Here is a 27,883-nt window from a genome sequence, read left to right as displayed (position 1 = left end):
GCTCCCCTTCTGTGAATGTGTTTGTATCATACTCTGTGGTCTCTGATGAGTAGAGTCATGTGCCCAATTCTGTGGAAAGAATTATGGGTAAACATAAAAGTCAACTTTAATTGTTGGTGGGAGATTGTAGATTCCTCCCTCTCTGCCAAAAAAAAAAAAAAATGTAATATTTGGGAATATGGCTACTCAATCAGGCTGGGCACTTAAAGAACAACCAGAAACCAAGAGACCTTTGCAGACCCATTATGGTCAAGGAGCGCAAGCAAGAAATACATTTTAGTTGTTTTAGGGCACTGTGATTTGAAATTAATTTTAGGAAACTGAGATTTGATCTTAGGTATTTGTTCTGTTACCATAGCATAAATAGTTTAACTGCTATATCACAAGCTATGTAATTGATTTTGAAATAGTTGTATAGGCATTAGTCCTCCACAAGCAACTTAGTTACATGTTTCTGATTTCTCAAAGTATACCGATTTCCTAACATAGGCTTATTTATTTTATAGAGCTCTCATTAGGTCCAACCTCCTAGAGGTTCCACCACGTGCCAACAGTGCCACAGCATGGGGACTAAGCCTTCAACATACAGGTCTTTGCAATACACTTATCCAAATCACAGTAAGGAGTATAGGGATAATCAATTCTATCCAAACAAACAAAGGATAACTTGCAGAAAAGAAAAAGGCATTCCAGGCAACAGAAAATAAATCATAATGGGGCATAAATGTTCTTGTTTTATTGTTCATAAAGTAATCTAGTCTAGAAAAGCATAATATTCATAATGTTTATAGAAAAGAGTCATGTTTCCAATTACTTTCTTCATTTCCCTCTTTCCCCTTCACTTTATAAATTGTTTCTGCTTAATATTTCCACTCCAAATATTGTTCAAAAACTGCTCTAGTCGGGGTCGAAATGATTGTCTCTCAATAAATCTTAGTTCACTTCTCCTATCCTAGGCTCTCCAATGTTTCCAATATGAAGCCAGCTGTCAGTGTCTAGAGTTTTCTTTGTTCTGTCCTGACTTTTTACATAGCCTTTGAACATATTTGGTCCTCTCACACAGGTCTCTCCCTCTCCTTTGCAGTTGCAGCTACTCCACATCAAGCTTGATATGATTGCAGGGCAGAGGTGCCCCCACATACCCTGAGGTCTGGTCCCCAGGTGTGGTGAAGGTGCATCTAGCAGTATACTTGGTTTGTCCATGACTTTCAGAAACCTGGCACCCCAGAGCTGCCAGAAGAAATCCCAGGGCTGCTGGTGAGGTAGTTGATGTAGTTACCTGCGAAGCTGCTCCAGTAACAATCCTCCACACCCATCCACCAAGACTGGTCTGAATCTTATTAAAGAATAGTTCATCCCAGTTAGTATTGTTCCTGATGATTCCACTCTGAACTTCAGCCAGCTTGCATTTTGCTGCAAACTCCAACACCCATGCTTTACTGAAGTGTCTGCCTGGCTGAATATCTTGTTGTACATCCAGTTCAGCAGCTGTGGGACAACTGGGAAGATAGTAAGGTGTAGAGCCTTCATGTCATCAGAGGTAGATGTCTCCCTGGAAGAAGTCAACACACCTTCCCTGGCAGTAAAGAATGGACTGGATTACTCTCTAAATATGTGAGCTGGAGGCAGGAAGGACATGAGCACATCATCCTACCTCAGAAAAATCACTTTGTCATTTTCAGAAAGCCTGAGAAATCAGCTACCATGTCCAATGGATGCAAATCATACCTTCAGGGTTCCCTGTTGCACCATTTGTGAAACACACTAAGGGGAGGTCATCAGGCTATGGGATCACAAGAGCATGGTGATTCACTCCATCACAGTCCTCCACAGCTTGAATAGACTTGATGACCACCTCCAGCTTCTGCACTCTTTTCTTTCAGGGCATCCACAAATGACTCCATGAGGGCAATCATCTTGAGCCCTAGAGTCTCCGTGTTCTCCACATGCTCTAGTAGAAGCATATTTTTCTGAGGCTTATCTATAAAATCATTGTATTATCCATAAAATCATGGTATTATGTCCAGGGTATTGGTGATGCAGGAATAGCTCCAAGGTCCAAGATGTCATAAAGTTACAGCATCACCATGGAATACACATAATGAGACAATTCTGCAATGATCCATTCTGGTTTATTTTGTGCAAAAAATCTCAATAAACTGATCTGTACTTGCTTTACAGTTGTGCTGGAGAAGTCAGGACTTCAGAATCTCAGTTCTATTGGCCACCTCCTGTAGTATAGCCACTGATACAGATGCTTGGGTTTCCTGAAGCCAAGTCAGGGCTCATTCCCTGAGATACTAAGCCTACAGCAGAACACCTGGTACATGATCCTGGCATCATCATAGTAGTAGCTAAGTGGGTAAGACAGTTCCCTCCTATCACAGATCACTGGGCCCTGCCACTGTCCTCCAGTTCTTCTGACTGCATCAGGAGGTTGATGGTGGTTGCAGGGCCTTTGGCCTGTGAGTGAACCAGTGGCAAGGATGGCAGCCAGTGTACCTATGCTGGGGGTGGTGGCTGAGAGGCTGCAGAAAAACCAGCCCAAGTCAGCCAGCTTAGGAAGCTGCAGTGTATGCAGGATCCCCTGTGCTTCTTCTCCAAAAGTGGGAAATCTTCTCCAGAGGTGAGAAGACAAATGCTTCTGGTGGTTGGGAAGAGAGAGAAACAAAGAGAGAGGAAGAGGGAGAGAAGGAGACACACACACACAAGAGAGTCACTTAATGCTGTTGAACACTTCTGACTTGAAAGACGTTCTTCTTTCGGTGCCTCTGGCACACATCCTACTGTCATAATCAAATTGCCTGGTCATTTTCAGTCTGTCCCTTTATCTATTCTTTTATGTTACTTTTCCTTTTCTTTTTCCTCCCTCCCTCCCCCTTTTCTTCCTTCCATCCTTCTACGACTCCTCTGCCTCTGCATTTCTGACATGGTACTTCTCAGGGATTTAATCTCAACAAATATTAATCCTAATTTGTTATATAGCAACAGAATTAGCAGTTAATGGAAGTTAATTTGAGTATTATGAATTACAAAAAAAAAAAATAGAAATTTGGGTTTCCGAATGATGACATTTTATAGGTAAGTGACATGTAGGTTGAGGACAGGCCAGAGGGGAATAGGATGAAACAAAAAGTATGGAACTTAAATAAAAACAAATGATAGTTAACACAAAGATAATAAGGGAAATGGCAAAGAAATTGATTATCACAAGTATGTCTAAACTAAGAAAAATTCAGAGAAAATAACATCAAGATTCAAAATAATTGCATAAACTTCATGAAACTTAATTTCAATAAGATATTAACAAAAATGTTCATGAAAATTTCCTTTGGAAGATCAAGAGTTATTCTATTGACTCCCTTATGTAATAGGTTTTGTATTGAAATGTGAAGTTACTATGGCAAGAGAAAATACTGGAAGGATTCTTGAGGAAAAATTAAAATGCAAACCTTTTTACTGGTTCTACAATTCTGTATATGACTTCCTATTAGCGTAGAAGAAATATTACTAATGCCACCTATGACCCAAGCAAAAAAGATATAAATCTGAGAGACTATCAATATGCAAAAATTATTTGAAAACCAATTAAAAAATAATAATAATTATAAGTATATCCTTAAATTGAATGAAAATATCTCTCTCTCACTTAACATGGTTTTATGAAAATATTTTGTGTTTAACTTTATAATAAAGTTGATATGAAGAAGTAAGATGAAATACATTCCCAAGACTTATACCATTTTATAAGTTACATTTTTAAGAGAATGTTCCAATTGTAGAATAAATGTATACAAAATCAATTATTATTTATCTTTTGAATTTCATGCTCAAGAATGAAAAATATATTTTAAATAAGAAATTAACAAACTGGAGAAACATATCAGAATCAAGGTAAATATGGATGGAAACTAAAATTGAGAAAAAATAAATTGTTCTTTTTTATTGATTCTTTTTAGTTATACATAACATCAACATTCATTCTTACATAATTTTAAAAGCATGGAATATAATTTGTTTTAATTCAGTCCCCAGTACTTCCTCTTTCCCTTTCATTTTCCCTCCACATTACTCTCCTCTACTCTACGGATCTTTTGGCTGTTAAATTGTTCTGAAAATACAATTATATGAGAGATGTGAATACAACTTGGGACTAGTGACATATATAATAGCAAATAGAATTCCAAAGAATAGTCCTGAACTAATGTCAGAAATAGTGGAACCAGAACTAATGACTGATTACTAGGTATTAAAGTACAGAAGTTATTAATCTCAATATTAGAAAAGTTATTCAAATTCTACAATTGTCATAGTATAGAGCAAATAGAAAAATCATATTGATAAATATATTCAAAATAACGTAAGAACATCATCAGTATTTTTATAACATTTGTTTTTAACTAATACAAGCAAAAATTATACATATTAATGAGATAACATAATGTTTTATACATTTTGTAGTGTTTAAATGAGATTAATCAATTATGTCTCTTGAAACACTTATCATTTGTTATGGTGAAAATTTCTTCCAGCTTTTTGAAATGCACATTACCTCATTGTTATCTATTGTCAGAAGCTCACCAGGGCTTCTTGTTCCTAGTTAAAGGTAACTCAGTACCCGTTGATCAGCCTTCTGTCCACTAGGGTATTGTGTAGTGAAGAACAGAAGAAGTAAAAATAACAGGAAAAGGGCAGGGAGAGAGGTAGGCAGGTATAAGGGAAGGACAAGGGGGATGGCAAACATTCTGATGATGAGGTGGAGGAGAAAAAAGGAGGTAGAGGAAGAAAAAAGAAGCAGAAACAAAAGCAATAGCAGCAAGAGGAGAAGGACCATTAGAAGGAAGAGAAAGAGAAAATGGAGGAGAGGGAAGAAAAGGAATAGGAGAAAAAGGAAGAAAAATGAGAAAGAAGAGGAGGAACAAAAATGAAAGAAAAGAAAGTAGAAGGAGAAGTAAAACTACTACTACAGACCTCACCAAACAAACAAATAAACAACAACAACAAAATACCCTTAAGAAGATCTTATTATCTACTAAGTGAAAAAGACTTGTTTTGCCCTGGTTATTCAATAACTTCACACGTGATTAAAAATACACAGTACAAATTTTGCTGAACTTTTCTCCCAGGTATCTTAGTTCAACCTTATTAAAATTTTATTTCTAATCTATCACGTATGGCCTTCTCTACTATATTACTTAACTATTGTTACCTCCTTTCTCACCATTAAGGGACATTTCACTCACATCAGCCAAATTATTTTAAATATATCAGATTATATCCTTTCTTAACCTAAAATTTTACATTCCATTTTTAAAAAATATCTATTTACTGTTGTTCACATGTCCATTATGAGGGAATCATATCTTTAATTCTTTCTTTTCTTTTCACTAATTTAGTAATTGGGACCTTGTTGTTTTTTGAACATGTGAAGCTGATATCTATTTTAACATTTTGATACTTAATCCTCCTTATCACGAATACTCTTCCCCTAGATTTTCTATGGGATGATGCTTTGACATTGCTTTCTCTGAAGTGACTTTTCTTGACTACTAATACAACATGTCTTCAATTCTTAATCATTCTATTTTCTCTTTTACTTTAGGCACTCTGTATCATTATCTTAAAATATTATTTATTCATCCATCCATTCACTCATAAATATCATGGCTTCTCCCACCAAAATGTAAGTTCACTGAGTTCTTAAGACCTAACTTGTAATATTAAGCAAGCACTAGAGCCATCAGAACACACACATACACAAACAATTATAAAAATGGGTCTATTAGACTGGCTTACATAATCAGCAGCTGGATAGTTCCACAGCAGGCTGGAGAGTTGGAGGAACCAGTTGTTGCTCAGTCCAAGAAGCTGGAGCCTCAGAACAAGTAGGACCAATGATGCAGCCCTAGTCCAGGACCAAAGGCCAAGAAACTCTCTGGAGAGTCAAGTCCACTTTGAAAACTGAAGGGCTGGAGTCAGATGTTCCCAGGTAGTAGCAGCATCAACCTAAGCACCTGTTTAAGAATAATAGAGTTTGGATCTGCTTCTGCTTCCTTGTTTTTTTTTTTTTTTTTTTTTTTTTTATCTTTTTGTTCTATCCAGGCTTCCAACATATTGCCCATATTTGGGGTGGGTTTTCCCCTCAGTTGGCTATCCTATATATGGATCATTCCCAGAGACATCCTCATTTAAATATATTATATATATATATATATATTTATATATTTATAATAACTAATTAGAATATATTAGTTATCCATGATAGCAGAATGCATTTTGACTTATTGTACACAAATGGAGCACAGCTTGTAATTTCTCCTACTATCCATGATGCTGAGTAATACCATTTGTGCAATCATACATGTATATAGGGAAATAATGTCCATCTCATTCCACCATTTTCCCAGCCCCAAACCTTTACTCCCCTATGCCCAATCCAAACTTTCTTAGCCCCCTATCCCCCCATTATGGATCAGCATCCACACATCAGAGAATACATGTGGCCTTTGGTTTTTGGGGATTGATTTATTTCACTTAGCATGATATTCTTTAATTCTTTAACCATACATCCGTTGAAAGGTACTTATATTGGTTTCATGTTTAGCTATTGTGAAATGTGCTGTTATAAACATTGACGAGGTTGTGTCACTGCAGTATGCTAATTTTAAGTCCTTTGTGTATAATCCAAGGAGTGGGATAGCGAGGTCAAATGGTGTTTCCATTCCAAGTTTTCTAAGGAATCTCCATACTGCTTTCCGTAGTGGTTGCACCAATTTGCATTCCCACCAGCAATATATGAGTGAATCTTTTTCCTCACATTCTTGCCAACACATACTTTTGCTTATATTCTGGATACTTGCCATTCCGACTGGAGTGAAAAGAAATCTTAGAGTAGTTTTGATTTGCATTTCTCTAATTTCTAGAGATGATGAACATTTTTTCATATATTTGATGATTGTATAACTTCCATGAAGTGTCTGCTCAGTTCCTTAGCCCATTTATTTATTGGGTTATTTGTTATTTGCATTAAGTTTTTTGAGTTCTTTTTATATGCTGAAGATTAATGCTCTATCTGATGTGCATGTGGTAAACATTTTCTCCCCATCTGTAGGCTCTATCTTCACATTATCTACTGTTTCCTTTGCTGAGAAGAAACTTTTTAGTTTGAATCCATCCCATTTATTGTTTATTTTATTTTATTTCTTGTACTTTAGGAGTCTTGTTAAGGAAGTCAGACCCCAAGCCGACACGATGAAGATTTGAGAATTAAGCAACAATGACAGTTTAAAATGTAAGGCTCTCTAGGATGAAACAATACTCAGATGAACATTTATAACTTAAAGTACTTGAATCAGAAAGAAGCTAGAATAACAATCAAATAATCAAGTGTCATTTCTTTCATGGAACTTAATCTAATTTGACAACTGATTGTGAAACTTTCTTCCTTTGAACCACTTCTGAATTCTTTCAAGATGCCTATTATTACATTATTGGGATTTTTAGAAACTCCCTTTGTCTAATCATTACACAGTGATCACTTCAGAGAAAATAACTACATTCATAAGTTTTTTTATGAGTTTTTTTTTTGTTGTTTTATAACTGTATTTTATTTATTCATTTATTTTATGTGGTGCTTAGGATCAAGCCCAGGGCCTTGCACGTGCGAGGTGAGCACTCTACCGCTGAGCCATAACCCCAGCCCCTCATAAAGTTTGACGTATGTAATGTATAAAGTTCTGGCTCATAGTAAACATAAACCTAGAAATATATACATTTATTTGTTTTTAATTACTGAACGAGAATTTGACTTTTTTTTTTCCTCAGTGCTATATTTTCATTTCCTACACTGGAATTGGCAAATACAAGTCCAATCAATAACTTCAGAAAGCATGAATATCTCAATATTTGTTCCTCTGAATTCTTGTTGTCAGTGAGAGTAGTAGTATCATCATCATTTGCTAAATATATTTGAAGCTTGATATATTTTAGTTAATCATTTGATTTTTTATTAATCAGTGCATTAATATTACTGCAACTTTATAATCAATTATATCTAAATTATTAAATTAATATTTTATGAATGTTTGGGAGAAAAAGATACACCAGGTTTCAGAAGTAGTGTTGATGGAAACTTTACTTCCTAAGAGAAAGAATATTCCCTCTGATTAATAAGTTTCAACTTTCTGGCAAGAACTTAGTTATCTCAGCTTACTCTATAAAGATTTCTGTTGCGTCTTAGTGTATGTTTATCCTTGGTAAATGATAGGGGGGAGAGAGAGCAAGAAATGAGGATAAATTAGATATTTATATGTGAAACTTAGAGGTATAGAACTTTTAAATTAAATGGAAAGTTACATAGTGTAAGTTGAAAACACTGAAGAAACAATACTTGTTAGCCTTATATAGACCCAAATTCAGTTCCCTTTTAGCAATATGTTGTTACTGGGACAAATGTTTATCAATTTATAAAATAAAAAATGTGGGATAGTGCCTGCGTGAGTTTTCAAACTGATGTAGAATACATGTCTATTACAAAATGACAACATATAGACCCAGGTCAAATAACTAAATAGTAATGTTTGGGTGGAATGGTTTGACAAACATATAAAAATTAACAATTTTGAATTTTATTTAAGGTATTTGTTAAAAGGCCCAAACTGTAAAGAAATTGACTAGCTACTATCAATGTGATAGCCCTTCTGTGGCACCTCAGTGGTAAAGTGTGTGCTTATCATGTGCAGAGGCCTTGATTTGATCCTCAACACCACAAAAAAAAGTAAATTAATAAAGAAGGAAGGAAGATGGCGGCGAATAGAGTGCATCACCCCCATGTACCCTGTGTACTGAGCAGGTGAATAGCGAGTTTAGAAAGGCCAGAAGGTATCTTGTTAGGAATTTCCAGCAAAATTGGGGTGCACTGAAACCTAGAGGAAGGATTTCCAACACCTGAGGATTAGTTTCTGCGGTTCAATTGGGAGTGAACCATGCACCTGGAGATTCAGGCTGATTGATCAGCAGCCAGCCCCACAGCCGGAGCCTGTGTGCCTACGTGCCAGCAACACAGAGAAACGGTGCTACGGATTCTGTGGGGTCCTGCCAACTGTGCCCTCACAGTGCTCCAGGCTGAGTTCTGGGTTTGAGACGGGGGAGAGAAATAGTCCAGATCTGCCTCCACACCGGACACCTCACTGAGGAAGCCAGCAGCCACCATCTTGGAGAGCTGACGTCACCATCGCCAGTTTCCGGCAGATCCGACCTCATCGCAGCAAGTTCAGCAATAGAACAGGTGTGTGACATTTAGCTCTTCTCCCATACAGCGGGGAAATCGCATAAAATCTCTCCCTGGCTTTCCGGGGGTGTGATTATCAGAGTGAGCGTGAATAGAGGCATGGGGAAGGGTAAAGGCACCTGACCTCCAACTCCCCCCTCCCACCAGTGGTGAAAACAAAACCTGTCTCACCAGCTCTAGGAGGAGTGGCTATCAGAGGGAATCAAAACAATAGGGGACCGGTTCCCAATAGCCGTGCTTCACATCCAGGAAACTGCAGGCCCAGAGTGTAGCTTGAACTGTGGAGAGGCATCACACTGGGGAAGGCCTGTCTGGCGGGAGAAGCGAGGAGACTAGAGTGCAGGAATAAACCTAAGTGAACAGGATTGGAGAGACACCAGGTGGGGGAGGAGGGAGCGGCCTCATACAGATTGTTTCCTACAGCCGGAGGGCAAAATCTTGGTCTGGAAGGCACAGCACCACCTACTGGAAGTGAAGAAAATAGAAGCCTAACAGTGCTTTTTTTTTGTTTTTAAATTGTAATTTTTATTTTACTTAATTTTATTATTTTTTATCATTTCTTCTTTTTCTTTTCTATTTTTTTTTTCTCTTTCTTTCTTCTCTCCCTCTCTCTTTCTTGGTTTGCTTCCTTACCTTTTCCCTATCTTTTCTCCCAAGCATGACCACTCCGATTATGAGTAATTTACTAAATGCAAATAGATGAATATTACGAGATGGTCTATAGTCCTCCTAAGCCCTTAAATACCCGCAAGTACTCCTGTCTATTCTCTTGTTAATATCCGTCTGTATTTGAGCAACCCCCCAAAGAAGCTAAGATATACTAACCTCCACACCATCAAATCGCCCGACCTTCACATAAAATCCTAAGTTCAAACCTCAATTCTCTATATGCCATCAAAATCTGTAGGCCTTTAATGAAACTAATGAATTTACCTTAAATCATAATTAAATCAAACATCTCTAAACATTGTCTCCCAACAAAAAGGAGAGATCTTAGAGCTATACAAAACCAAAACAAATTTATAGGAGAAAACAGAAGCACAACAGTCAAACAGAGTTGGAAAGTAATGTGAGCACCATGAAAAAACAAGGGGAAAAAGGATTACAAACAATGCAGGATAACTTAAATTTACAGAAGAACCTAGAGGCATCAGAAAAATGGACAGAGAAAGAACTCAAGGCATACCTGACTCAGATGGGATGGAATCTTAAAGAAATCATTAGACAGCAAGGCCAAACAAGATCAAATAGAAGTCAGAACATCAGATAATGAAGACAAAGTTTATCAACTCTAAAAGACTATAGCCAATGCAGAAAGGCTGGTAAGAAACCATGAGCAAAACATCCAAGAGACGAGAAGATGGCGGCGAAGGGAGTGCATCACCCCCGTGTACCGCGTCACTGAGCGGGAGAATGACGAGTTAGAATGGCTAAAAGCTAGCTTGTTAGAAATTTCCAGCAAAATTGGGGTGCTCCAAAACCTAGAGGAAGGATTTCCATCGCATGAGGATAAGCTACGGGGGCTCAAACGTGAGAGATTTGTCCGCACGGAGGGTCACACTGCTTATTCAGCAAATCGCCCTGCGGCTAGAGTCTGCCGCGCGCGCTGGGAAACGACGAGATAGCAATGCAAAGATGCAGCGCTGCGGATTCTGCGGGCTCCTGCCAGCTGTGCAATTACTGTGCTCAGTGCTGAATTCTGGGTTTGAGACAGGGGAAGGAAGAGGTCCAATTCGGGTCTCCACATTGGTCAGACCACAGAGGAAGCCAGCGGCCACCAGCTTGGAGACCTGTTGTCCCCATCCCTGTTTTCGACTGATCGCAGCTCATTCAGCTATAGAACAGGTAATTTCAGGCTGCCATTCGCCTGCGTCTCGCAGACAAATTATTCAGGCTCAGTGCTAATGAACCTGCAGAAACTGCTTCTTGGAGCCTGCTCCTATCAGAACATACACCGAGCCCGGAGCGGCCAATTCCAGCTCCCAGAACTGCTCTGGCCCAGGGCTAAAGAACCCGCGGAAACTGCTTCTCAGTCCGGGTCCTGCTGAATACCGTGGAGGAAAATACCAACCGAGCCTTCATAGGCAGTGGCAACAGGTTTGAGATGGGGCTTGTGAGGGCCAGTCCGGACTCACACGTTGCTTTGGTCACCCAGCAAAGGGAACGAAATGCTGCCATTTGCATGGGATACCAACATGGCAGAGATCTGATGTCAGCAGAAAGCGGTGGAGGAGATAACTTCATCGATACCAGCGGCGACAGAAACAGTTGGTCACCTGGTAAAGAAAGTGAGTCACAAACACCCGAGTCTCTCTCACTTTCTCATCAAGCCAGAGGGGCAGAGCAGAGACGCCGCCCATGCCCGGAACAGGCCCAGGGACCCACCGGCGTGGCAGTCACGTCACCCCAATGGGAGTAGGGGCAGAGCAGAGCTGCTGCCCGAGCCCGCAATTTAGGCAGACCTGCGACCGACCAGCGGAACAGGCCCAGCAGCCTGCCGGCATGGTAGACACGTCACCCCAATTAGAGTAGGGACAGAGCAGAGCCTTCGCCCACACCCGGAACAGGCCCAGTGGCCCGCCGGCGTGGTAGTCACATCACCCCAATTGGAGTAGGGGCAGAGCAGAGCCGCTGCCCGCTCCCAGGACAGGCCCAGTGGCCTGCTGGCGTGGTAGTCACATCACCCCAATTGGAGCAGGGGCAGAGCAGAGCCGCCATCCACGCCTGCAAGGTAGGCAGACCTGCGACCGACCAGCAGAACAGGCCCAGCGGTCCGCGGGCATGGTAGACACGTCACCCCAATTGGAGTAGGGGCAGAGCAGAGCCGCTGCCCAAGCCTGGAACAGGCCCAGCGGCCTGCCACCATGGTAGACACATCACCCCAATTGGAGTAAGGGCAGAGCAGAGCCACCTCCCGCACCTGCAAGGTAGGCAGACCTGCGACCGACCGGCAGAATGGGCCCAGCGGCCCGTCAGCGTGGTAGAGGGATCACCCCAGTTGGAGGAGGAGCACAGCCACCGCCCGCCCCTGCAAGGGAGACTTTTCAACTATACAAGAGCAATATAAATATATAGGGGGAAATTTTCAAAAACAACAGTTTCACCAAGCAGAAAGAAACGCGAGCAGTATGAAAAGACAAGGAAGGAAAGGACCACAAGCAATGCAGGTCAACTCAACTTTAGAAGAGGTAATAGCTGCATCAGATGGAATGTCAGATAAAGAATTCAGGATATACATGCTTCAGATGATCTGGAGTCTCAAGGAAGACATTAGACAGCAAAATCAGACAATGAAAGACCACTTCGACCACTTCGACAATGAATTGCATAAACAAATCCAAGAAGCAAAAGATCAATTATACAGGGAGATAGAGGTTATAAAAAACAAACAAACAGAAATCCTAGAAATGCAGGAAGCAATAAACCAACTTAAAAACTCAATTAAGAATACTACCAGCAGAGTAGAACACTTAGAAGATAGAACATCAGACAATGAAGACAAAGTATTTCAACTGGAGAACATAGACAGCTCAGCAAAACTGTTAAGAAACTATGAGCAGAATATTCAAGAAATATGGGATAACATAAAGAGACCAAACTTAAGAGACATAGGGATACAGGAAAGTATAGAGGTCCAAACCAAAGGAATGAGCATTCTATTCAATGAAATAATACGAGAAAACTTCCCAGACTTGAAGAATGAGACAGAATCCCAAATCCTAGAAGCCTACAGGACACCGAATGTGCAAAATCATAAGAGATCCACACCTAGACACATTATAATGAAGATGCCCAACATACAGAGTAAGGAGAGAATTTTAAAAGCTACAAGAGAAAGGAAGCAGATTACATTTAGGGGTAAACCAATCAGGATAACAGCTGATCTTTCAACACAGACTCTGAAAGCTAGAAGATCCTGGAATAACATATTTCAAACACTGAATGAAAATGGGTTCCAACCAAGAATTGTATATACAGCGAAATTAAGCTTCAGGATGGAAGATGAAATTAAAACCTTCCATGATAAACAAAAGTTAAAAGAATTTGCAGCTAGAAAACCATCTCTTCAAAACATCCTCGGCAAAATATTACAGGAAGAGGAAATGGAAAATATCAATGAAAACCAACATCAGGAGATAGTACAGTAAAGGGGGGGGATAATCAAAGAGGAAAACAAACCATGTTTAGTAACATTTACCAACAAGACATAACAATTATAAATATGTATGCACCAAATAATGGTAATTCAACGTTCATAAAACAAACTCTCCTCAAGTTCAAGAATCAAATAGACCACAATACAATAATTATGGGTGATTTCAATACACTGCTCTCACCATTGGACAGATCCTCCAAATAAAAGCTGAATAAAGAAACTATAGAACTCAATAACACAATCAATTACTTAGACTTAACTGACATATATAGAATATATCAACCATCATCAAGTGGGTATACATTCTTCTCAGCAGCACATGGTTTCTTCTCAAAGATAGACCATATATTATGCCATAGGGCAACTCTTAGTAAATATAAAGGTGTGGAGATAATACCATGCATCTTATCTGATCATAATGGAATGAAACTGGAAATCAATGACAAAAGAAGGAAGGAAAAATTCAGCATCACCTGGAAAATGAACAATATGTTACTGAATGATCAATGGGTCACAGAAGACATAAAGGAGAAAATAAAAAAAATTATAGAGATAAATGAAAACACAGACACAACATATCAGAATCTATGGAACAGAATGAAAGCAGTTTCAAGAGGGAAATTCATTGCCTGGAGTTCATTCCTCAAAAAAAGAAAAAAAAACAACAAATAAATGAGCTCACACTTCATCTCAAAAACCTAGAAAAGGAAGAGCAAAACAACAGCAAAGGTAGCAGAAGGCAAGAAATAATTAAAATTAGAGTGAAAATCAAGGAAATTGAAACAAAAGAAACCATGGAAAAAATTGACAAAACTAAAAGTTGGTTCTTCGAAAAAATAAATAAGATCAACAGACCCTTAGCCATGTTAATGAAGAGAAGAAGAGAGAGAACTCAAGTCACTAACATATGGGATAAAAAAGGCAATATCACAACAGACACTACAGAAATACAGAAGATAATTAGAAATTATTTTAAAACCCTATATTCCAATAAAATAGAAGATAGTGAAAATATCGATAAATTTCTTAAGTCATATGATTTGCCCAGATTGAGTCAGGAAGATACATGCAATTTAAACAGACCAACAGCCATCAAAAGACTACCAACCAAGAAAAGCCCGGGACCAGATGGGTAAACAGCGGAGTTTTACAAAACCTTCAAAGAAGACTTAATACCAATACTTTTCAAGTTATTTCAGGAAATAGAAAAAGAAGGAGCTCTTCCAAATTCACTCTATGAGGCCAATATCACACTGATCCTGAAACCAGACAAAGACACTTCAAAGAAGGAAAACTACAGACCAAAATCTCTAATGAACCTAGATGAAAAAATCCTCAGTAAAATTCTGGGGAATCAGATTAAAAAGCATATCAAAAAAATTGTACACCATGATCAAGTAGAATTCATCCCTAGGATGCAAAACTGGTTCAATATATGGAAATCAATAAACGTTATTCACCACATCAATAGACTTAAAGATAAGAACCATATGATCATCTCTATAGATGTAGAAAAAGCATTCGACAAAGTACAGCATCCCTTTGTGTTCAAAATACTAGAAAAATTAGGGATAACAGGAACTTACCTCAACATTGTAAAAGCTATCTATGCTAAGCCTCAGGCTAGCATCATTCTAAATGCAGAAAAACTGAAGGCATTCCCTCTAAAATCTGGAACAAGACAGGAATGCCCTCTCTCACCACTTCTATTCAACATAGTTCTCAAAATACTGGCCAGAGCAATTAGACAGACAAAAGAAATTAAAGGCATTAAGATAGGAAAAGAAGAACTTAAATTATCACTATTTGCAGATGATATGATCTTTTACCTAGGAGACCCCAAAGGGTCTACAAAGAAACTACTAGAGCTAATAAATGGATTCAGCAAAGTGGCAGGTTATAAAATCAACACACATAAATCAAAGGCATTCCTGTATATTAGTGACAAATCTTCTGAAATGGAAATGAAGAAAACCACCCCATTCACAATATCCTCAAAAAAAAAAAAATAAAATACTTGGGAATCAACCTAACAAAAAGGTGAAAGATTTATACAAGGAAAACTACAGAACGCTAAAGAGAGAAATAGAAGAAGATCTTAGAAGTTGGAAAAATATACCCTGTTCATGGATAGGCAGAACTAACATCATCAAAATGGCGATATTACCAAAAGTTCTCTGAAGGTTCAATGCAATGCCAATCAAGATCCCAATGGCATTTCTTGTAGAAATAGATAAAGCAATCATGAAACTCATATGGAAAAATATAAGACCCAGAATAGCAAAAGCAATTCTAAGCAGGAAGTGTGAATCAGGAGGTATAGCGATACCAGATTTCAAACTGTACTACAGAGCAATAGTAACAAAAACAGCATGGTACTGGTACCAAAACAGTCAGGTGGACCAATGGTACAGAACAGAGGACACAGAGACCATTCCACAAAATTACAAGTATCTTATATTTGATAAAGGGGCTAAAAGCATGCAATGGAGGAAAGATAGCATCTTCAACAGATGGTGCTGGTAAAACTGGAAATCCATATGCAACAAAATGAAACTGAATCCCTTTCTCTCACCATGCACAAAAGTTAACTCAAAATGGATCAAGGAGCTTGATATCAAATCAGAGACTCTGCGTCTGATAGAAGAAAAAGTTGGCTCCGATCTACATATTGTGGGGCTGGGCTCCAAATCCCTAAATAGGACACCCATAGCACAAGAGTTAAAAACAAGAATCAACAAATGGGACTTACTCAAACTAAAAAGATTTTTTCTCAGCAAGAGAAACAATAAGAGAGGTATATAGGGAGCCTACATCCTGGGAACAAATTTTTACTCCTCACACTTCAGATAGAGTCCTAATATCCAGAATATACAAAGAACTCAAAAAATTAAACAATAAGAAAACAACCCAATCAACAAATGGGCCAAGGACCTGAACAGACACTTCTCAGAGGAGGACATACAATCAATCAACAAGTACATGAAAAAATGCTCACCATCTCTAGCAGTCAGAGAAATGCAAATCAAAACCACCCTAAGATACCATCTCACTCCAGTAAGATTGGCAGCCATTATGAAGTCAAACAACAAGAAGTGCTGGCAAGGATGTGGGGAAAAGGGTACACTTGTACATTGCTGGTGGGACTGCAAATTGGTGCGGCCAATTTGGAAAGCAGTATGGAGATTCCTGGGAAAGCTGGGAATGGAACCACCATTTGACCCAGCTATTGCCCTTCTTGGACTATTCCCTGAAGACCTTAAAAGAGCATACTATAGGGATACTGCTACATTGACATTCATAGCAGCACATTTCACAATAGCTAGACTGTGGAACCAACCTAGATGCCCTTCAATAGATGAGTGGATAAAAAAAAAAGTGGCATCTATACACAATGGAGTATTACTCAGCACTAAAAAATGACAAAATCATGACATTTGCAGGGAAATGGAAGGCATTAGAGCAGATTATACTAAGTGAAGCTAGCAAATCCCTAAAAAACAAATGCCAAATGTCTTATTTGATATGAAGAGAGCAACTAAGAACGGAGCAGGGAGGAAGAGCATGAGAAAAAGATTAACATTAAACTGGGACGAGAGGTGGGAGGGAAAGGGAGAGAGAAGGGAAATTGCATGGAAATGGAAGGAAACCCTTATTGTTATACAAAATTACATATAAGAGGATGTGAGGGGAAAGGGAAAAACAAGGGAGAGAAATGAATTACAGTAGATGGGGTAGAGAGAGAAGATGGGAGGGGAGGGGAGGGGGGACAGTAGAGGATAGGAAAGGTAGCAGAATACAACAGTCACTAGTATGGCAATATGTAAAAATGTGGATGTGTAACCGATGTGATTCTGCAATCTGTATACGGGGTAAAAATGTGAGTTCATAACCCACTTGAATCAAGTGTATAAAATATGATATGTCAAGAGCTTGGAAATGTTTTGAACAACCAATAATAAAAAAAAGAATAGGCAAAATAATTAATTAATTAATTAATACACAAGATATTAAACTAGTATATCTTTTTAAATAACAATAATCTCATACAATGACATATATATGACATTTGTAACTTATAAACAGGAGAAAATCTGTGGCAATAGGATAAATATTTCTGTACTATAAGATTTAAATATTATGTACAGGGTCCAGTTATTTTACATAAAAACAGAGATTAAGGTAATGTAATCACTGTAGAAGAAGAAATGTAGAACAAATATAATATAGGTGTCATACATAAAATCAATTAGATTTTAAATTATCCTCAATGGTGCATAGCAATTATGAATAAAAATGCAATGTTACTAAGTTATTTTATAAAATGTTAGCCCAAAGAGTTTTATAGTATCACTTATTTTACAGAATGCTGCTTAAATTACTGAAAATAGTTCTATGAGGACATTTTATACTGAATAAATAAAAATGTTCTGTTAGCCAGAAAAATATAAGAAAGAAATTAAAAGTTATAAACAAAGAGAAATAACACATTTTAAAATAGGTCTTGAAGATTAATCTGTTGTTCTTGCTATGTTTACTATTTCAGCATAAAATATCAAGTCAAACCAGTATAGAAAATTTATGAAAAACATTTAAGTGATCAGATGCCTTAGACTTAGTGTAACAATTCAGTGCACACATAATGCAATGTTTTGTTTGGATATTTATAAATATTTACATCAAATCAGGCCCTATCTGGTACACTGTTTTATATATTGACTACATGCAAATGACAAGGTTCACTCAGCTGCATATATACCCCATGACAGTCTCAGATGACTTCAGAAAGGATGTTCAATTCATGGTCCCAATTCTTTTGTTTCATTATCATTTTAACATTTAATCAATCCTAATTAAAGAAGAGTTGAAGATTCTCAATGTTTTCCACCTCATCTATTATAGAAGTTCAATTTAAAAAAAAAAAAAGTCCCATTGCATTTGCTTTAATTCCACAATTTCATAAAATACTTTGACAAAGATGGATTACTGCAGAGTGAATCAACTTTAACCATGTTTCATGTCCATTCTCCAAATATGAAAAAATAATATTTCACAAAAACAGGACTTGCTTTCAAATTACATTTGCATATGTACATAAATTATGTGTCTGAATTAGATTATCATTGTCATGTAAATGTACCTGAAATAAACCACTTGCAGATTCTTGCAGATTTTAGAGGAAAATATTACTATGGAAAACAAAGGAAAAATTTTATTTTTTATTTAGTGTAATCAGTTTAGAAATACTCACTGATCATTTTCTTTTGGCAGGGTGCTATAATAGACACTGAGGATAATATATATATATATATATATATATATATATATATATATATATATATATATATATATTTATACACACACACACACAGCATTTCAAATGCTGGTTTGGATGGGAACACAAAATGGGGTAACAACTGTGGAAAGCAGTATGTGGCTCCTCAAAAAATTAAAAATAAAATAATTCAATGATCCATCAATTATATTTTAAGATATATTCTCAAAAGTATTATAAGCAAGATCTAAAGAAAATATTTGCACATTCTTCATGTTTATTGCACCATGATTAACTATAGCTAAGTGGTGGAAACAAACTAAATGTTGATCTAGAGATGAGCAAATAACTATGGATTGTTCAAAAATGAAATATTATTCAGCCTTAAGAAAAAAATATGTAAAATATTATGATATGGATGAACCTAAGGACATTACACTCAGTGATGTAAGCCAATCACAGAAAGATTGAAACATAAGAATCTATTTATTCGAAGTATCTTCAGTATCCAAATTCAGAAGCAGAAAACAAAAAGGTGGTTGCCAGCAGATGTCTCTCTAAGGCAAAAGGTTAGGTTTATATCCTAGATCAATGCCTTTTTGTTTGTTTGTTTAGTTTGTTTCTTTCTAGAGAAAAGCATGGGAACATTGGCTTGAGTAATGTGGTTCCTAAGGTTTATAGGTAGCTATGCTGTAGAAGAGATTTTCCAGAAACTATTTCTAGATAATACAGATGGATTTTCCATGTCATCAGTGGAAGAGGTCAATATTATTGCTATATTCTGTGCTCTGGGGAGAACTGGTTCCCAAAGAGAGGTGGGTAGATGTGAAATACGTTTGAGTTCATGTGGGAGGACTTAAGGGAAGCAAAGTTCACAGGTGACCAGTGAGACCAAATTTATTGCTTGAGTTTTTGGTATTCTCTATGATTATTAATAATCACTTCAATTAATAAATCCTTCTTTTACCTATTATGCTTTCCTTCTAAGACTTGGAATCCAGTCAACCTCAAGTATAAAATGAGGGCAATTCCTTATTTGAATGACTGGGAAATAAAAAGTCATGCTTCCCTAATTTTGCTTCCTTTTTTTCACTTGGTCCCAATTTATTCCCTCCAATGAAATTTAATATACAATGTTTTTGCTTTTCAACTTTTTTATCTTCATTCATTCTTGATTCCTTTTTCTTTGTACCTTTAATGTTTCCCTTAGTCTGTAGTACTGTATATTCCTGTTTCTCTTCTTTTTTAAAAAAATAAAATAAGCATTTTAATTAAAACATTAATTTTCTTGATGTTCTATTCATGTCACAGCCATGTGTTTTCAATGTAATAACTCATAATTTTTGAAAAAAAATTAAATTGCTTTTATTTTTTAAATACATGACAGTGGAATGCATCACAATTCTTATCATACATATAGAACACAATTTGTCATATCTCTGTATATAAAGTATTTCACACCAATTTATGTCTTCATACATGTACTTTGAATAATGATGTCCATCACATTCCACCATCATTGCTAATCCCCTGTCCCCTCCCTTCCCTTTCCACCCCTCTGCCCTATCTAGAGTTTGTCCATTCCTCCTGTGCTCCTTCTCCCTACCCCACTATTAGTCAGTCACCGTATATCAGGGAAAGCATTTGCCATTTGTTTTTTGGGATTGGCTAACTTCACTTAGCATTATCTTCTCCAACTGCATCCATTTACTTGCAAATGCGATGATTTTATTCTCTTTTATTGCTGAGTAAAATTCCATTGTGTATGTATGTATGCCACATTTTTTAAATCCATTCATCTACTTGAAGGGCATTTAGGTTGATACCACACTTTAGCTATTGTGAATTGTGCTGGTGTAACACTGATGTGACTGTGTCCCTGTAATATACAGTTTTTAAGTCCTTTGATTATAAACTTAAGAGAAGGATAGCTTGGTCAAATGGTGGTTCCATTCCAAGTTTTCCAAGGAATCTCCATACTGCTTTCCATATTGACTGCACCAATTTTCAGTCCCACCAGCAATATATTAGTGTGCCTTTTTCCCCACATCCTCACCAACACCTATTGTTGTTTGTCTTCATAATAGCTATCATTCTGATTGGAGTGAGGTGGTATCTTAGAGTAGTTTTAATTTGAATTTCTCTAATTGCTAGAGATGATGAACATTTTTTCATATATTTGTTGATTGATTGAATATCCTCTTTTGATAAGTGTCTTTTCACGTCCTTGGCCCATTTATAGATTGGGTTATTTGTGGGTTTTTTTTTGTTTTGTTTTGTTTTTTTTTTTTTGGTGTTTAGCTTTTTGAGTTCTTTATATACCCTAGAGATTAGTACTCTATCATGTGTGAGGGGTAAAGATTTGCTCCCAAGGTGTAGGCTCTCTATACATCTCAGATTGTTTCTTTTGCTGAGTAGAAATTTTTGGTTTGAATCCATCCCATTTATTGATTCTTGGTTTTAATTCTTGTGCTATCGGAGTTTTATTAAGGAAGTTGGGGCCTAATCCCACATGATGAAGATTAGCACCTACTTTTTCTTCTATTAGAAGCAGAATCTCTGGTTTAATTCCTAGGCCCTTGATCCACTTTGAGTTGAATTTTGTGCATGGTTTGAGATAGGGATTTGATTTCATTTTGTTGCATAAGACCCAGAATAGCTAAAGAATCCTTAGCAGGAAGAGTGAAGCAGGTAGCATCACTATTCCAAACCTTAAACTATACTACAGAGCAATAGTAACAAAAACAGCATGATGTTGACACCAAAACAGTGTGGTAGACCAATGGTGCAGAATAGAGGACGCAGAGACTAACCCACAAAATTACAATTATCTTGCATTAAACAAAGGTGCCAAAACTATGCATTGGAGAAAAATAGCCTCTTTAACAAATGGTGCTGGGGAAACTGGAAATCCATATGCAATAAAATGAAATTAAATCCCTGTGTCTCTTCTGATTCAACCATAACCTTCATAAATTCTGGTTGCTCTTTCATCATCCCTTCCTTGATAATGCAAGCTTGCCTTCTCCCCACCCTTGCTTTCACACATGCTGACTTCCTGTTTCCTAGAAGCATGACACTGAAACAAACATAGAGGAGATGGTAAGGTCCTCTAAGAATTAAAATATTCTTCTTATTGCAAACATTAGTCTGCATACTCATTCTATTTCTATGATTCCATGCAATATAGGACCTAAAGGTAATTCTTCTTTTCCTTTTTATTCTTTTTTTTACTCCCAAATATGCAATTATAAGGTAACTTATCTTTATTTTTTATGATGTGGGATACCTTAGAAGAATAACATTACCTAATACATAATGTTTTTACCATACATACATCCTCCAAGACATCTGATTGTTAAAAAGTTGAAAAGTTTATCAAAGCATTCAGTGAGCCAGTTGGCTTGCTTTCACTTATTTACATTGTAATAATCCTCATTTTCACTTCTACTTTACAAGCATTTCCATCATAAAATTTCCTTCCTGTTCTGTGATCAAGTTTTTCTGTTTTTAACTAGAATACTTTCTCACTATTTGATAATTATTATATTCCAGCTAAACTCTTTGTGTTGCCACCTTTCTCACATTTGTTTGACTACTGTAGCGTGGAGTATTGTACCATGAAACAGCCAGCCAGTTTTATATTTGCTAATTGATTAATTTTCTATTTACCATATTTTCAATAAATGTCTTGATAATGATAAAGGTGATAAAAATTATAAAATGATGTATCATAAATGTCTTGATAATGAGAAAGATGATAAAAATTATAAATTGATGTAGCATAAATAAATCACATTACTTCATTAGTCTTTGATTATGCAAAAATAACTAATAGTTTATTTAATACTAATATTTTTAAAATATAAGAATTTTTCATAGTATGATTTGAACTATACTTGTTTGTCTACTTCAAAATTCCAGAAGCTTTGCTATGAAAATTCATATAATTTCCTAAAGGAGTTTATACTTTAAGACAAGGGAAATCAATGTTGATTTCTTATGCTTGGATTTCTGTAATCAAAATATTATGATCTATGTTCTACACACATATTTGCCCATAGGAAATAAATATGTAGTCTTAAACTTCCTAGATCTTAGAATAGGAATTTTTTATACTTAAAGAATATTCAAGGTATTATAGCATTAATTTTACTTCAGTAAGGACTCTGTTTTAAGGAATCAGTAGTATACTAAAGTTTCATAAATGAGGAGGGATTAATAAAACGATTGTTTATAAAGTTGAGGAAAAAGTATTAGGAGTTAAATTGTAATCTCTAAAAGCTATATGTTGGAGTCCTTACACCCAGTATCTCAGAATATAATCTTATTTGGTGAATGGATCTTTACAGAGATAATGGAGTAAAAATGATGTTATCAGGTGGAACCCAGTCCAGTATGACTTTGAAAAGAAGTTGGGACATTGAGACATGCACATACATAGGGAGAAAGCCATGTAAACAAGAAGGCAGAGAGAGGAATAACATGTCTACAAGTCAAGGAATGTTAGTGATTGATAGAAACAGAGCAGTTTCTTCTTCATAGCATCAGAAGGAAGCAACTCCACTGATACCTTTATCCTAGACCTCTAACCTTCAGAACCATGAGACAAAACATCTTTGTGGTTTAAGCCACCTCACACATAGCACTTTGTTAGTGCAACCTTAGTACAAATGGTATTGAAATGAACCAGGAATAGCAAGTCCTGTGTCTTTTCTCATCCATTGACTCTCATGGTGCAGAAGAGGTAGATGAGATGGAGAAGAGTTACTTCCCACATATGAGAGAGTTAGGGAGATGAGACCTTAGGTGTATGCAGCCAGCCAAGGAAATCTCTCAGACTAAATTGGCATTGCCAGTTCCCATTTCTAGATTGTCCTTTCAGGGTACTACATTTGCTGAACTCAACTGAAAAGCCCATTAATACAATTCATGTCTCAGCCCCAGGAGACAAAGAACAAGTTGAAAATGGGCAGAGACACATGTGGAGTGTCAAAGGAAAAGATACACTACATCCTTAGCATCTTTTATAGTATGCTTTACTATTAAATTTCTATGATAGAGCTTTATTTAAAGTGATTTTTATTAAAAGGTATTTTTTTAAAACTTTGATTAGTCAAATTCCATTTCCCTACCAAAGTTTTCCACAGAAAATTTTAATCTGAAAACATAACGAGATAGAAGATAGAATGTTTTTAAGGAATATACTATTAAGAAACTGCAAAGAAAGGTGTTTGTCATTTAAGTAGTTTTTATACAAATACTTAGAGAATATTTGTTTTATTTGAAAGATAAAATTAAATTAAGAGAGAACACTGCACTGATCATTATCCATTGTACCTATCAATTAAAATCATCACATTGAACCTCGTAAATATGTACAAATATTATATATAAATCAAGAATAATTCAAATATCAATTAAAAGATGAAAAGTTTTAAAAGTTAAAAATTAAATAAACAAATAGGACTTGCAGTTTAAAAATATATAAGCAAAAGTGCATCAGTTTGTTACCATCTTAAGATACTTTCCTTAAAATATGTGCTTATTTTTTTTTGGTTTTGTGTTTTACCTTATAAAATTCCAATTTTATGATCAAAAGGTAAAATTCATAAACATTTCATTCAGAGGAATACAATGATTTATTCTCAAAATTACATTAAAATTATTTTATGAAAATTTTAGTCTTTCACTGATATTTACTTGTTACTATAATTTTTCTGATTTTCCCATGAAATGCAAAGTACATCAGCACTGTATATGTTAAATAGATTTGATCGTAGCTGGGGGAACAAAGGCCTTTAATTATCCAAAGATAAAGATGAAAGTGGATATTGGCTTACCAATACAGGCCTTTTGAAGTATAAGCAAGACATGCCTGATAAAATAGTTATTTATTAAATACTCAATTATTAAAGTGTAGAGATTCTCTGGAGTTCAAGATCCAGAATTTTTAACTGATTTTAGAGAATATGTGTGTTCAGAATGTGATGTATCTTAAAGATATAATATTAATTGTCTGAAACCATAGAATTGCCTATCCAACTTTCCTTGAGCAGAGTTGACTTTAGCAAGTTGTGTCATCCTGCAAGCCTCACTTCACTTATCTGTAAAATGGAAAATTTATTACTATTATTCAGTGTCATTGTGATGCAGTAAATTGCTTAGCAGGTAAGCTGGTACATTAAAATGCTAGTAACAACAGCTATAATAATGGTGGTAGTGCAATTATTTTTACCTATGACTTGGGCTGCTCCTAAACATTGGATTTATAAATCTCTTTGTGTACTATCTCTCACTCATATCATAAACCCATGAGCAATTGTAGCTAAGCTGTTTTAAAATGACGATATCACTTGTTATTTTGATTGAGTTTCCCCATAGTTTTTTTTTTTCTTTTTCTTGTACATAGGGTTTTATGATAACTATTGATAGGATTTTTCTTGTTCACACCTTACTGGGACCCACTATAGATTGTTTCTTTCCTGGAAATAAAGGTATTCTTTTTAATCACTCCCTCTGCCTTTGCCCTCTGTACAGATAACTCAAGAAAATACCCAATGGCTTTATCCTTGGTATCACATTTTATTCCATTTGTAAGTTAAAATTCAAATCCCTAATCATAATTGGAAAATATAAGCAGAGCTAGTGATAGACTTATAAAATCCCAAATGTTACATATCCATTCAGAATCTCCAAATAAAAGAATAATGTCAATCCCTTGAATGCACTAATAAGGCCCCTTTATTTTACATTCCACCTATTTTTTTCATTGACCCCACTATTACTGTCTAATTATGTGTAATTTTCTTCAAGTATTAACTTTCTAGGTAAAATTTTTAAACATTTTATTCAGAAAAATACAATACAATGATTTATTCTCAAAGTTACATTAAAATTCTTTTATGAAAATTTTAGTCTTTCACTGATATTTACTTGTTAGTATTATTTTTCTGATTTTCCCATGAAATGCAATGCACATCAGCACTGTTTATGTTGAATAAGTTTGATCATAGTAATCTAGAATTTCTAACTTTCATTATGAATAATGCTGATGCTATGGGAAGGTGTGACAGATACCACGGTAATCCACCACTTTAACACTGTAAAATACTGCTTATTCTGGAAGGAGTGTTGTACAGAGGAACATAAGCAAAGAGGAAACAATTATCAATTTTTAAAATATTAGAGAATCTGGATTTCTATGTTAACCCAGTCTTTAAAATTAACCATACACAATGGGCTGGGGATGTGGCTCAAGCGGTAGCGCACTCGCCTGGCATGCGTGTGGCCCGGGTTCGATCCTCAGCACCACATACAAACAGAGATGTTGTATCTGCCAAAAACTCAAAATATTAAAATTCTCATTCTCCTGTCTCTCTCTCTCTCTTTAAAAAAAAATTAGCCATACACAAAAGTGACATACATGCTAGAAATTCAGGAAATTGGCATCCTAATACTTGAAGGGAGAAAATTTATAGAGAAGTACTGTTATAGAACTCATAATAATTAAAATGGTTTACTTTAAAAATGTTCCAAAACATAATGAAAAAGCCTTCTCATAAAGTGGCAATGTGATATCATCAGTGACTCAGAATCCAAACCTTAAAATCGCCATTAACTTCTCAACCTTTCTCTTAAGAACTGTTTAGTGTCCGTTTTCTATTATCCATATCTATAACATTGCTTTGGAAAGTTTGACACATATATCCTCCTTTCTCTTCCATTGTCCTAGTCCTAGTTCAAATTTTCGAGTATTTCTTTTGAAGACTGAAGTAAAAAATTGATCTCTCTGCTTTAGTTCTTTCTTATCTTCACTCCTTTCTACAATTTCCTTCAGGTGAATTTTTCTAAAGTTTTACACATATCATGTCATTATCCACTAAAAATCTTGTCCCATTACTCCAGTGACCATAAATTTGCCAACTAAAAAGAGTTGAAAATGAAAGAATTATGACTAACTACTCTTAGGCAACAAGTGTCAGCCAGCATTGCCTTGGCTAGATGGGAAAAGTATGGTCATTCCATACGTTGACAAGAACCTTCTATTATTTCTTTTAAAATTTCCAATGATCCTTTTCATAAAAACTGAATTATTTTATGTACTGACTATTCACCACAGTTTTCACATCAATAAATTGTGGATTGTTGCTTTCAAGTTTTGTGAGAAAAAAATGAGAGGAAATACAGATACATGGTATATATTAAGCTATCAAATAATGCTGCTGACCTTCTTGTACCATCAATGGCATTGAACAAAATATATGCTATCAACCTGGAAAACTGGCAATCAATACAATGTAGTAGTTTTATTCTCTTTGACACACAATAGTTAATCAACATGTCACTTAAAATTGTTTGCATAAATCTCCGTAGAAATTTTCAATTTTTACTTCTCCTATTTAACAATTTTGAATATAATATTGAATCAATAAGATAGTAACTTTCAGATGGATGTGCATATAAAACGATTATAATTCAGTGGGGAATTTTTGTTACAACTTTGGAAAACACACAAACAACATTATTTTTAAGTGCTATGCACATAAAGTAAAATTGATTTTTCATTTAAATTTCCATATCATCATGTTTTCCTTAAGAATTAAGAATCTGGGGTTTTTGAAGACTTGCTTTATAATTAGAGATGGCACTTGATGTGATCTTCATCAAAAGATTACAGACACATTAAATTACATCTTGATTAGGAAGTAAAAAGTGAATTGTTGCCTACAGGAATATCTCTGGCATATATTAAAAGGATATTCTACTACTTAAGCTAAAACAAATTCATTATTTTATAAATGAATTTATTGAAATAGTCTACATTGAAAAAATATCTAATTTGAATAATATTATAAATGTGAAATGAATCTAGCTTATATTTAGATACCATTTTCCACAGTTTAAAATCAAAATAGCAAGAGTCTGTTTCCTGTATTTAAAATTATCAAATTACATTTGATGGTAGTAATGTTAATTTTGTTCATGTTTGTTTCCTTAGACATTTGATCCAGCAGAATAAAATTTATTTCTAGCATCTTGTTTTCCTTTTTAAAATTTTTATCTTACAATATACATGTGAATAGATTATTAATTTCCTATCACATTGCATTTCTTTATTTTATTATGTTTATCTAAACAATCTTTGTTTTGTGGTTTAATA

The 27,883-nt window shown here is 35.8% G+C and overlaps 1 pseudogene; it reads right to left on the bottom strand.

Annotated features, from left to right (window-relative positions):
- Window positions 1-933: 933 nt before the first annotated feature.
- On the bottom strand, window positions 934-9,261 carry LOC143405771 (long-chain-fatty-acid--CoA ligase 6 pseudogene; annotated as a pseudogene).
- Window positions 9,262-27,883: the final 18,622 nt, after the last annotated feature.

The sequence above is a fragment of the Callospermophilus lateralis genome, chromosome 8 (assembly GCF_048772815.1).
Source record: "Callospermophilus lateralis isolate mCalLat2 chromosome 8, mCalLat2.hap1, whole genome shotgun sequence".
Lineage (NCBI taxonomy): Eukaryota > Metazoa > Chordata > Mammalia > Rodentia > Sciuridae > Callospermophilus > Callospermophilus lateralis.
This window is presented reverse-complemented; position numbering and strand designations above follow the sequence as displayed.